The sequence below is a fragment of the Aythya ferina genome, assembly GCF_964211825.1.
Source record: "Aythya ferina genome assembly, chromosome: 3".
NCBI lineage: Eukaryota > Metazoa > Chordata > Aves > Anseriformes > Anatidae > Aythya > Aythya ferina.
Window position 1 is genome coordinate 57,879,987 of NC_140298.1, and position 12,133 is coordinate 57,892,119.

Here is a 12,133-nt window from a genome sequence, read left to right on the forward strand (position 1 = left end):
AAAGCAAAACTGAAACAACCAGAAGAAAAAAAAAAAAAAAAATTAAGCACAGCATCACAACATATCTTGTTCTCCCTTCTGGTAGTCCTGTAATCTGTTTTCTTTGGCTTTTATTTTGTATCACTGTAGAGGGAAGAGGTAGAAACCAGTCATGATCCACTTTAGAAATAAGCAATCATTCCCCTCACACAAGAGCCCCCATCGGGAGCACTGCATGTAGTTTAGGACTCCCAAGAACAACATACATTTGCAAACTAAGTCAAATAAAGTTGGTGAACTACATGAAATATGACAAGGAGTTGAGAGAACTGAAGTCATTCAACACTGACTAAAAAAAAAAAAAAAAAAAAAAAAAAAAAAATTCAGAATCTAGTTTCTATGTTCAACTTCCTAAAGTGGAGAGAAGAGCCAGAGAGAAATAGATGATCTTCTTCTCAGTAGCGTACACCAGGACAAGAGGTAATAATCAAAAATCACTACACAGGAGACTCCAGTCAGATATTGGGGGTTGGGGGGGAAAGGAGAGGGGAAAGAAATTGTAAGAAGTGTGGTCAAGTAAAGGAACAGGCTCACAGAGAGGTCATGCACTCCTTGAAAATATTCAGTTTGCCTGAACAAGGCCATGAGCAATTTGAACAAAAGTTAGTCCTGCTTTGAGCAGTGAGGTGTTGAGCAGATGACCTTCAAAGATCCTCTCTAACTTAGCCCATTTCGTGATTCTACTTAAACCTTCTTGTAGCCTGAAAATAAAGAAGGTGCAAGTTTGAACTGATGCAAGAGTAAGGATATGACACACAGGTTGACCTTCAGTGCTCAACTCTACTTCCACATTTTCAGGATGTAATGCTTTAGCTGGTGAACTGTGTTTTCCAACTTGAGCAACAGTTTCTGTACAAAAGAGAAATTAGTGAAATATTATGACAGTTTTCTGAGAAATCAGAGGGAAAATAAGTAATAATAATAATTCAAAAGAAATTCACCTTGCAATCCTAGCAGTTTCTGTTCAAGGCAGACATAACCCATATAGACACTGAATTTGGCAGCATTACAGGGGTAATATTTTCCTAAGGATGAACTATTCTTGTAGCATTTTGCCGGTGTGCTAAAAACAAATACCCTTATCAACTCTCAACCGGAATGTATAGCTTCTTGTTCCAATTCACTTTTACATAACCAATCTATTTACAGTGAACAACATAAGCAAGAACCTTTTGAGGGATTTTTGTATGGCACATTATGAATCATGGGGTTTTGGCCCTTCTTTTACATCACAGGGTACTGGCCACAGCTGGAAGCAGAACACAGTCCTCCTCAGATCAATGCTCTGCTCTGATATGACAAATTCTGTGTTTTCACTCTATTCCCTTTGATGTCTCTCTCTCTTCTCAAGCCTCATCTTGTTTTTATTCTATACATTGTATTTGGTTGAATTAGACTACAAAGTCTTCCAGAAGACATTGGTTTGAACAAGACTTCAAAAATGGCTTAGTACATCTGGATAGCTCAGGGTTTGAGTGACACTTTAATATAACTGGATTTTTACAAAATGATGGACACCTGCTCTTTGAAAAATCAGGCTCCTCTTAAGTTGTGTGAAGATAAGCACCACAGAAGTGACACACCTGAAACTAATAGACACTTTTGAAAAATCCTTTGCCTTTACCATGACTGATAGAGAACTGTGTGCATTTACTGCATCCTTTTAAGAAAGAGCAGCAGGTCTGGCTCAAGGGTAACAGCATCCCCAGTTTCATATGCAACTACCTCTCATAGAGCACCACTTTATTAATCTATTCTGAATAAATGAGAAGAATGCTAAATTTTTAATGAACAGTGTTTCCACCTGTCTCAAGATAATGAAAGAATGTAAAGCTGTTCTTAGAACTTTACAGAAAGCAAGAGTAATTAGGCACGATCAGCACCTATAACCTTGGACTGATTGCACCATCACATTTTGTGCAAAGTTGATTTTTTTTTTTTTGGTATGAATCTATTATTGTAAAAAGAAAAAAAAAAAAAAAAAAAAAAAAAAAAAAAAAAACACTAGAACTATTCTTCACTGTTACATTGCTCAGGGGAGCAGCATCATGAAAAATAAGTCTTTGGTCCTCAGATCATTCTGTACTCCCACTGTTCTGTAGGAATACTAGGGTCTACAGGGCAAGGGACGAGAACTACAGAACTGGTACTTGGGCTCACACTCACCTCCAACCTAATAACAAACTTCTGCTGCAAAAGAAAGCAATCAGTTCTTAAGTGTTCACAGAGTTACCACTTTAATTTCTGTAAATTATAATATGAAAATCTGGAGTGTTTTTCTTACCTCATTGCTAACATGTTGAAAGGGGAATGATAAACAACACTGAAGAAGGAGTCTCATGTCTACCTTGGAAAAGCAGACTATACCTTAGCAAGTCTCTTGTTCTGCCTTATTGCTGCCTAAAAAGCTTGTATGCATTATGGATGACATGATATCTCTTTGCTAATAAACAAAGTATAACATCCTGTCTGTTGCAGGACATTTGCATGCTGCTCTCATCAAGTCAAAATGGTGTCAAATTTCTTTTGTCCATTTTTGAAATGCAACCTCCTATCCCAAGAAAATGTGTGCGTGAGGAATATTAGTGTAACTCACACCAGACTATGACATTGGGCTAGGACAAGTCATATTTAAGAGTCAGAATGACTGTTTATTGGCTTGCTGCCTAATGAAATCAAAAGAATAAATAGTATTCTTCATTAGCACTGGACTTATCAGAGTATGGATTATTAAAAGATATTGTTTCCATTTCATTGATTTGTGAGAAAAGACCTCTACCTCACAGGTCTACAGGTGTCCTGGGGCTCCTTAATTGGTTCTGTAAAACTGCTGTGGATACTGAATTGGGAGGATCTGCTGGCAGCATCAGCACTGGCCATCATGATGTGGCTCTCTAATCATTGTAAAGGCCAGATGAAACTCTTCAAATGTGAAATAAAACAATGATATTTCTCTACACAAACAAAATAAATAAATAAATAAATAAAATGCTTAACTGGAACTACAGTAGAGTATTTTAATGTTAAGGGAATAAAGATAGCATGGGACATAACAAAATTGGTTCTACTTATCACTGAGAGCAGGTTTATCCTGGTTTTCAAGTATGCAAGGAACACAAACCACCTATCTTGGCTTAAAACAGAGACGAAAATTATGTTATCAAAAAGAAAAAAACTCTATAAAAAGTGGAAGGGTACTGATGGAGAGGTGAAAGAATGAAACAGAGACTGGTCTCGGTCAGTTATGTAAGGCAAGTATGATAAGAATCACTTAGACAAAAATGTGAAAGGGCATGGCATTGCAAAATACTGTGATGTAGGAATACTGAAAACTGAACTAGCAGAGACCTTGACAGAGGACATAAGAATGCCTGGGGAGCTGAATTAGGTCTTTACACAGACTGGCATTAAAATAAGTAGATAATGAATATGTCCTAAAATATGGTTTAAACATATCAGGAAATAAGAGGTATAGCATCTGCCACCACCAGGCTCAAACAGTAAAGACATAAGTGAATCTACATGGATAAGAACTTGCAATACTGTTGGTATTTATTGGCTAATGCCTGACAAGATTCAATGATTATGAAAAGCAATTTGTTGAATAACAAATAAGAAATGCATGCTATTATAAAGTGTGTATCATAGCATTATAAAATTACTTCCATTTTACTCTTACCTGTAAAAATGCAAACAATGAAACTGTGAAAATGTGAAACATCAAGACAACACAGCAGAGACAAATCTTTGGCTGTTGTCAGAAGACTTTAAAGAATTGTGGATTTGTGGATTATTATTATTTATTTATTCATGGTTTGGAGTTGGTTTATTATTGATGTTTGTTTGTTTGTTTGTTTTTGACATTACTGTAGTAGCATGGTGATTTCACACTGATAAAATCCCTCATGTTTCAACTGTCAGATTTTAAATATTTCCATATTTTAAATATGTCCAAGATAGTCCTAGAGAGAAAAGTTATGCACATGTTTTATCTGATTCAGACTAAAGTTACTCTGTACATCAATCAACTGATCTAATGAATGAAGAATCAGACAAACTATATACAAGTAATTTCTGTATTCAGAAAATCTGCTTTTAAGGATACCTATTGTGACAGCTGCTCTGGGGAAAAAAAAAATTAATTCAACATATATTTCATAGGGGATTTGAGTTTGACCACACAATTCATCACAACCTGCATTATACAGGACAACTGTGCCAACACTACCCAATGCAGGCATACTAACTTGGTGGAAAAAAACAGAAGTATTATGACTGCAGTTTACTCAGAGTGTTAACTGTCTAGCTCAGTGCAGTTAGAAGTCCTTTCTGCAGATTAAACGTGACTGCAAATACATCAGTTCAAAACTCATTGGAAAAAAAAAAAAAAAAAAAAAGAGCTTCAGTCAGCCCTAGATAAAACTGTGGAGTCTTCCACAAAGGCAAAAGTGATAGGCAGGTTTATAAATAAAACAAAGACACATTGTTTTACTACAAAAAAAAAAAAAAATATATATATATATATATATATATGTATATATATATACACACACACACACAATGCCAATTTAAAGAAGGGGATGAAATAAAACTGCAACAGAAAGACTAGCAATGTATACTGCTGTCTCCCTTAAGCTTTTGTCAAAATATATTTTCTTTAAACTTTAGACAAGACACATTACCTTTAACACACACTAAACTGACTGTTTTAAAGCCTCACAGGGAGCCTAGAATCAACCAGGTTAGTATGGATTAAAGTTAGTTACATGTGCTAACATCACACCTCTAAGTCTTTGTCTAGACAGAGCATTAGAATAGATAACTTGTTTGCAGGATGTAAGTATACAGAATTAGGTAACAAACTGTTCCAGTAGGCATAAACAAAAAGTCAATGTGCTGACAATGGATTGCAGAAGGCAGAAGTAACAAGTTGAGTTCCTTGGGGACTCCTCTCTAGCTCTCTGTTGTTTACTAATGACCTTGAATGGTGCTGTCTGAGCATGGCCAAAAATATGTGATAACTGGAAATATCATGTATGTCTCATATACTTAGAAAACGTTTCAGTTATCCACATTTAAGTTAGAGGAGACATACTACAAAACAACATTCAAATGCCTGCATTGACAAAGGTAGTGCCATCATGCAGTGCATTAGAAGGACTTTTGGGAGCACATCCCCTGCACCATTAGCTTGTATTAATCTGAGCTGCTTTGCACATTCTTCTCTTGTGCTTGTTGGGAATGCACAGCCAACTTATCTAAACATCTGTGGGAGCCAATTTACCTAAGCATCTGTGGGAAAAGGTATGGAGATTGTATAAGTCACTGGAAGAACAGATGCACTTGAATGTTGCTGGCCTGCATGGAAGTTGTATTTACAGATTTGATCTTCAGCCTTTCTCACCAGACAACTATCAGTGCACCAACTGAGATGTATTCCTAAACCACAGAACGATAGGCTTGGGTTGGAAGGGACATTTAAAGATCTGGCCAACCCAAGCTTTCAGTCGAGAAAGCCTTATGTTTTAATGTTTTATTTTCTGATAACATTAACGGGCAGATACATTCAATGAAAAGTTGTTCTATGGCAATAACCATATTCTGGCTAACCAAATCAACCAGTAACTAAATTGCATACAGAAGGTAGACTTGAAATTTTCCTTTTACTAAAACCATTGGGACTTAGTATTGAATCTGCTGTATTTTTTTAGATTTTTATGTAACTGACCATTTGGGGCCTAAGTAGTTTAAGGACTCCAGGCTTTCAAACTGTGGTCTGCATAATGTAGCAGAGTGGTGTTGCTGGAGATGTGGTAAATAATAGCATGTTTATCCATTAGTTCAGTATCCTCATGTCCAACTGAAACAACATATGAGAGGTGAGATAAATGATTATGGAAAGTTGATAGTCAGGTTTACATCTTTTGTCCCTGAAAAAAAAATAAATATTAATATCCACTCCTGAATGTAATAGGTGTATAAGTGCAGAGAGAATTTCTCACCATTTGAAAATCATCTGTAGGATTTCCTGTGGTTATAAAAGGGGCAGGAAGCCCCAGAAAAAATGCTCAAACACAAAGGGAGTTTCCCCATAATGATCCATGCTTGAGATCTACCTTATTAATTGCAGCATGGTTTATCTGACTGTACCTCCCTCTGCTTCTAAAAATAGGACTGTCAAAAGACACTGCTGTATCAGCTGGTTCCTCTCTGCAAGTTAATCTATTATACAAGAAAAGGACTTTACAAATGACTACATTAAAGATATCTAATGAAGTCAAAGCAGCTGTTTTAAAACATATTCAAACAAAATCTAGTCAATGAGATTTGGCCTCTGAATTTCATGTTGTACTATTAGGTATGTAAAAATGGAGCTTTTCAAGGAAATGAATTCTTCAATTTACGTGAAAAGTCAGGCTATTTGAGCACCTCATTATACTCTGTACTGAAGATCTTTCTCATCCATATTATCCTATTAAGGATTACAGTGATACCCAAAACTGTATTCACCAGTGTAATAAAAGGACATAAGCAGCACTCAAACCAGTCCTCTCGATGCTCCTGTCTTTATTCAAGCTCAGTTCCTATTTATCTCAACAGAAATTTTGTTCCAGGATACGGAATTAAGCCATGTGTTTTTAACCCAACAATATATTACATCCTGTAAAAATGTAATTTTCTGGGTCTTACAAAATATCAAAGCTTCAGATCATTATTAATTACTTATGCATGCATATTATTCCTCCTTCCTACTGACAGATCTTCTCTGAAGCAGAAAGGGTGCATTTCCTTCAGGCTATTCTGCCTTAAAAGGGTCAGCTTGACAACCATATTTTTGTTACGCCTATCGAATGTGGTATCCACAACAGTAAAAATAACACTTAAGGCTACTATAACTGAAAGAAACAACAGAGAAATACATACCCTCTCTTTGACATCTGATTATGTGTCCGTCTTAAATAAACTGGTATAGGCATGTTTTCCATGTTCAAGCTCTCATTTCTCCCTTATTCAAGAGTCTTATGGATTTCATCAGGGAATTAAAAACTTCCCTTTTTTTTTTTTTTTTTTTTTTTAAATAATTAATTCAGAGTATATTACTTAAGTGCACTTCACCAGAAAGCGTGTATTTCTCACAAGGAAGTTTAAAATTCCAGGAGGGTCCCTTTCAGTTGTCCTGAATAAAATAACATTCAGTCTGGTGGTCCTGGGTAGCTTTTACATAGGAGTATTGGTGATAAAAAGCAGGCATATAAATTCTATTCCCATCCATGAAAGGGTTGTCCATTGCATTTAATGGAAGATGTAATACATAGGAAATCATTGCTTTCCTGTAAGGGCACAACCCTGCTTTAATTAAAGACAATTTGAAATCTGATATATCAGTGGTAGTAAGTGCAAACATTTATTTTTGTCAGGAATTGGTTTAATTCATTGTACTTCAGCTAGCAATTCTGACACCTAGACTGCTAATCAAAGGCTTGGGATATAATTCCCAGTTATAAATATTTATATACCAGAAGAAAATGAGAGGTCCCCATGATTTGCCTTAATTTCTCCCTTCAGATTATCACTACTTCCTTTTACAAAAGTCATATTACAGTATCTGGCAAGCCCCGTTAACTGAGGCATGACTCACCTAAAGTACAGTAGCAGAAGTGTAACAGTGGTTACAGCATGTAAGAATGTCAGAGATGATCACTAAGAAGTACAAACCAGAGGAAAAAGCCTGCCATGAAGCAGCTAGTTACAATCTATCACAAACTGCAACACTAACTTTATTAAACTCAGGAAAATCAAAGTGACAATGTCTGAAACACTTATTTCTCTGTATTGCAGAAGAAATTGATAATTCCTGGAATACCTGTTTAAAAGTGCCATTGTCATGATGCATAAAAATAAGCAGATGGAAATATAATGGGCACTTTTTAAACCACAAGATGTGACATAAATTAGTACACATTTTGTATAATTTAGCACCATGATCTCTTTCCATCACATTCTGCTTTTTCTCTCATACTCCTCCCATTTCCTTTTCCTCCCACTCCCATCCCATCCTATCCTACTCTCTTTCCTCCTGATGTTCCCTCCCTATGTCCCCTGTTCACCTTATTCCAACTTGTGCATGTGGAGTATAAATAGTGCCACAGCAGTTCCTTAAACAGTACATCTCATCCTCTATCCATGGCCTTCAAAGCCTTTTAGGCACTGCTGATCTGCTTCCATACACTGCAAAGAACTGTGTAGGTTCAAGTACTAATTTGGTTGTTCATATGCTAAGTTGGAGAAGGCAAACAACTACTCACAACCCTAGGGTGCCTTAGTTTCAGCAATACGACCAAGTGGGTTGCACATAGGACTGGGAACCCAGAAAATCCTAAATGCAAGAAATAGCTTTAACTAATGATTCTCTCAATGGATCCCGACAATTCATTAATTCTCTGTCTCAGATTATCTGCAATAATATATAATAATGCTTTGCTTGTCTTCTCCACAGAATTTGTGAGACAGGATGACATCCATATTCTTTTCTTAATATACACATGCTTGAGTTTCATTTATTTAAATGGGAGTTATGCCTTATTTCCTCTGAGTGAAGAACTCAGTCCTTCTACATTCAAGATTATGTTGCTCTCTGAAGATGTAAAACTCAAGTTCTATTATACTTTTATTAAGAAGCATATGCAAAATCAAAATTTGAACAGAAGGCTGTTACTCCTATTAAGTAGAGACCTCACAGGAAAAAGCAAATAAAGAAAAAATGAAGAATGGTGTTCCTTTTAAATTAGAACAAATTTGTACCCTGAAATAGAAAATGGAAGAAGAAGATGCGTGCTTTCAAGGGAAAATATGTTAAGTGCATAGGACATTGACTAAATTGTTCAAGAACACTTCATGCTTACTTAATGACTGATTACTCAGAAATGTTCCCAAGGTCAGCAAAACCTTGAGTATCTGTCATCTGAATAGCAGTTCCATGAGTTAAAGTGACCAAAATGAAAGTAACTTTGGACAGCTGACAGTTTTAAAGGCTGTGTCCCTTTACGATATTGTTTATTTATTTAAATGTAGTCAAAATATCAGTGTTCCATCCATTTCAAACTAAGTTCTAATAAATAGAAATCTCCAAACACTTAGACCTTCCTACTTTAAACCCCCAAATTAAAAAAAAAAAAAAAAAAAAAAAAAAAAAGTCTTCAATAACATGCCTCTCATTTTTCCTCCCCAGAGAAGATGTCATAGAAGAGGAAGCATGACCCAAAGGTCAACAGATTCATGCTCTGGCAATAAATGGAGGAAGCAGATTCCATAGTAATAGATTTCCAACTTAGATGTGCCCTGCATCCAGCCCCTCATCTGACCATTAGCTCAAGCTTCTCAGGTATCTCTAATTCAGTATTATCACAGATGGAGAGGAGACGCTCTTTTTGTTAACTAGGGAAAATATATTTATGGCTTTGGGATTTAAAGCTAATTCTTTATCTCACCGCCCTAAACATATCAAAAAGCAGCACAGATCAAAGGACAAGAGCTTTGCACTGTTCTGTATAGGAAACAGGAGAACATGCACATTTGGTTCCAGCGGGAGCTCTAGACGATCTCTAAGGTGTGGCACCATGACAAGCATTTTGCTATGAGCTAATGATGAGGTTTTAAAAGCATAAATCTACTGAAAGGAAAGGTTACAAATGCCAAGTTGCTATTTTTCAGCTTTTTGGACATCTAGAATCAGCTTAAGAAAGGATCTGTAATAAAAGCAGCGCACTCTCCCTCCACTGACTATAATTTTAAATGGCTCACTAAAATGTAACAAAAAACAAAACAAAAAAAAAAAAAAACTGTTCATACCAAAAATGCTATTCCTAGAATTACATTGGAGTGCTGTGACATTACAATATAAATTATATCCTCACAGGAGTATTAGAAAAATGGGTAATTAAAAATGCCAATTTATACATACATGAAACACATTTTTATTGCTAAAATGAAGTGCTTATTATAGAAACCAATTATTAAGCTATATCACGCTTTAGATTTTATGAACTAAACCTACAAACAACTTGGGTGCCTAACTCCATCTTTAGGTATCTCACATTAACATTTCAGCATTACCTCAATCCACAAATCCCTTCCAATTGCTGCTTAAATTTGAGGGGAGAGTAGGATATCAACAGGTATCCACAGGCCAGATTGTGAAACTGCTCAAAGCCCTACCTCATGCTTAATCCTTGCTGGAAAACTCACTTTCAGCATTTTGGGGGAAACTAAGAGGGAGCAGCAGGGTCAAGGCACACATCTGTCAGGATTAGGGCACTTGAGTGTATATTGGGAAATACACTCTGAAACTCCTCTCTGCCTGATTCATTGAATGAACTTGAACCCATTCTCCTGCTTCTCTGGGAAGTGGCCAAATGTCAAAGCTATTCAGTGTTTTGAGAAAATCTGTCTCAATCTGTCCTGCTATAGCCGTTCCACTTTGTATAAACATTTGTACAGTTATTGGAACACATGTGAATCTGGGTCTCCCATATGACCACTTTAACCAGCAGGTTAGTCTCACAAGGTCCCTTTCCCAATGAAGAAGAACAGCTTCAGTAGAAGATACTTGCCCAAAAATACACCACAGCCTCAGATATTGGAAATCAGTGTTCATATGTTGCTCCAAATCAGACCAAATACAAATCTGAATATTGGCCTGCATTTTGTGTCCTCCATCACAAAATAAAACAAATTTTAAAATTAAAAATAAAATAATAATATAAACAATATGATATAAGCCTGTGATGCACTATCTTTCAAGGCATTTCATACTGTTTCATGAGAAATTATATACTAGAGTGAGCTCCAGTCAAAGTTTTGAGTAGGAAAAGCAAATCATTCAGGCAGCGGACCCTACCAACCCAACCAGACATAGAAGCAGGGCAGTGATTTCTTGGTCTGAGCACCAAAAGGCAGGGAGAAGGGGGCAAAGTAGTATTGGTCACACCCAGAGTGAGCTAAGTGTGGGCAATGAGCTCTCCACAAAATGGTACACAGAAGAGCTTGAATAAAAGAATGCAAGAGCCAGCTTGGGAGACAGCTCAGGTATTTAAAAATATTCCCTTAGCACACCAACCCACCTCCAGATTGATTCTGTTTCCTATCAGCCCCAGCTTAAGAGACTCTCATGATGGTAACAAGAAGACGTTATCCTGGAGTACATTGAACCATCCCAATCTTTAAAAGCTGTCTAGATAAGCATTTGTCAGCAGCCTTAGACTAGAAATACTTTGCTTTAAATCAAGAAAATTTAACCCAAGCTTGCCCTGAGCAAAATAAGCCATTTAGTGACAAAGGGTTAGGCTCTGTGAGCTTATCCTTTCCCAAGATAAAGGAATAAATCTACTTCCTCACACCTCTAGCCAACACAGATAGCTGCACAGATAGCCAACACTAGACACCTGCAAGTGTCTAGTAAAACACCTAATACAAAGCCTAAGGCTGAACATACCAGGCAGCAACAGTAAGAGATGCCCATTTTAGTGATCCACTCTCATGTTCGTGGTACTGGGTACTGTTGACGATGGAAGGTGGGTGGGTGTGGGTGTGTGTACCTGGCAGTGAAAAATGAAGTCATTCTCAAATATCTATTCATTCCCTGCCAAGAGAGTATTATTATCCACATAGAAAAGACAGGCAATTACTCATCTGCTCTGAGGTCTCTCTTGTGTAGAGCACTATTCTGTGACCACCCTCACATTAAATTTGGGCTTGTCTACACATGGAGTTGTTCCTGATTAATTGTTCTTGATTAATGTCATGTGTGGCCAGAGCATTCACATGTGGCATTAATCAAAAATAGCTTTATGTGTAGACAAGCCCTTATTCACACTAGTAGTCCTGACAAGATCAGCAGGAATGGCCCATGCCTGGCACTTCTTGAGGCAGATACTTCTAATGTAACATAACGTAACACGGTCCTCAGTCCCTGGCTCCAGCCACGAAACAGCCTCAGAACATATACCTAACCCAATGTGAAGCAGAGTCCTAGGTACTTTTCTTAAGCCGATGGCAGTTGCTTTTTACATAATGCTGTGAGCAGATGCTCAATTTG

At 36.9% G+C, this 12,133-nt stretch overlaps 1 long non-coding RNA gene across 1 annotated transcript; it reads right to left on the reverse strand.

Moving 5' to 3' along the window:
• Window positions 1-438: 438 nt before the first annotated feature.
• On the reverse strand, window positions 439-11,784 carry LOC311435293. The gene is made up of 3 exons (XR_014692040.1): window positions 11,724-11,784; window positions 11,531-11,633; window positions 439-888 (listed from the first exon to the last, which is right to left on the reverse strand). It is a non-coding gene; the product is annotated as an uncharacterized lncRNA (long non-coding RNA).
• Window positions 11,785-12,133: the final 349 nt, after the last annotated feature.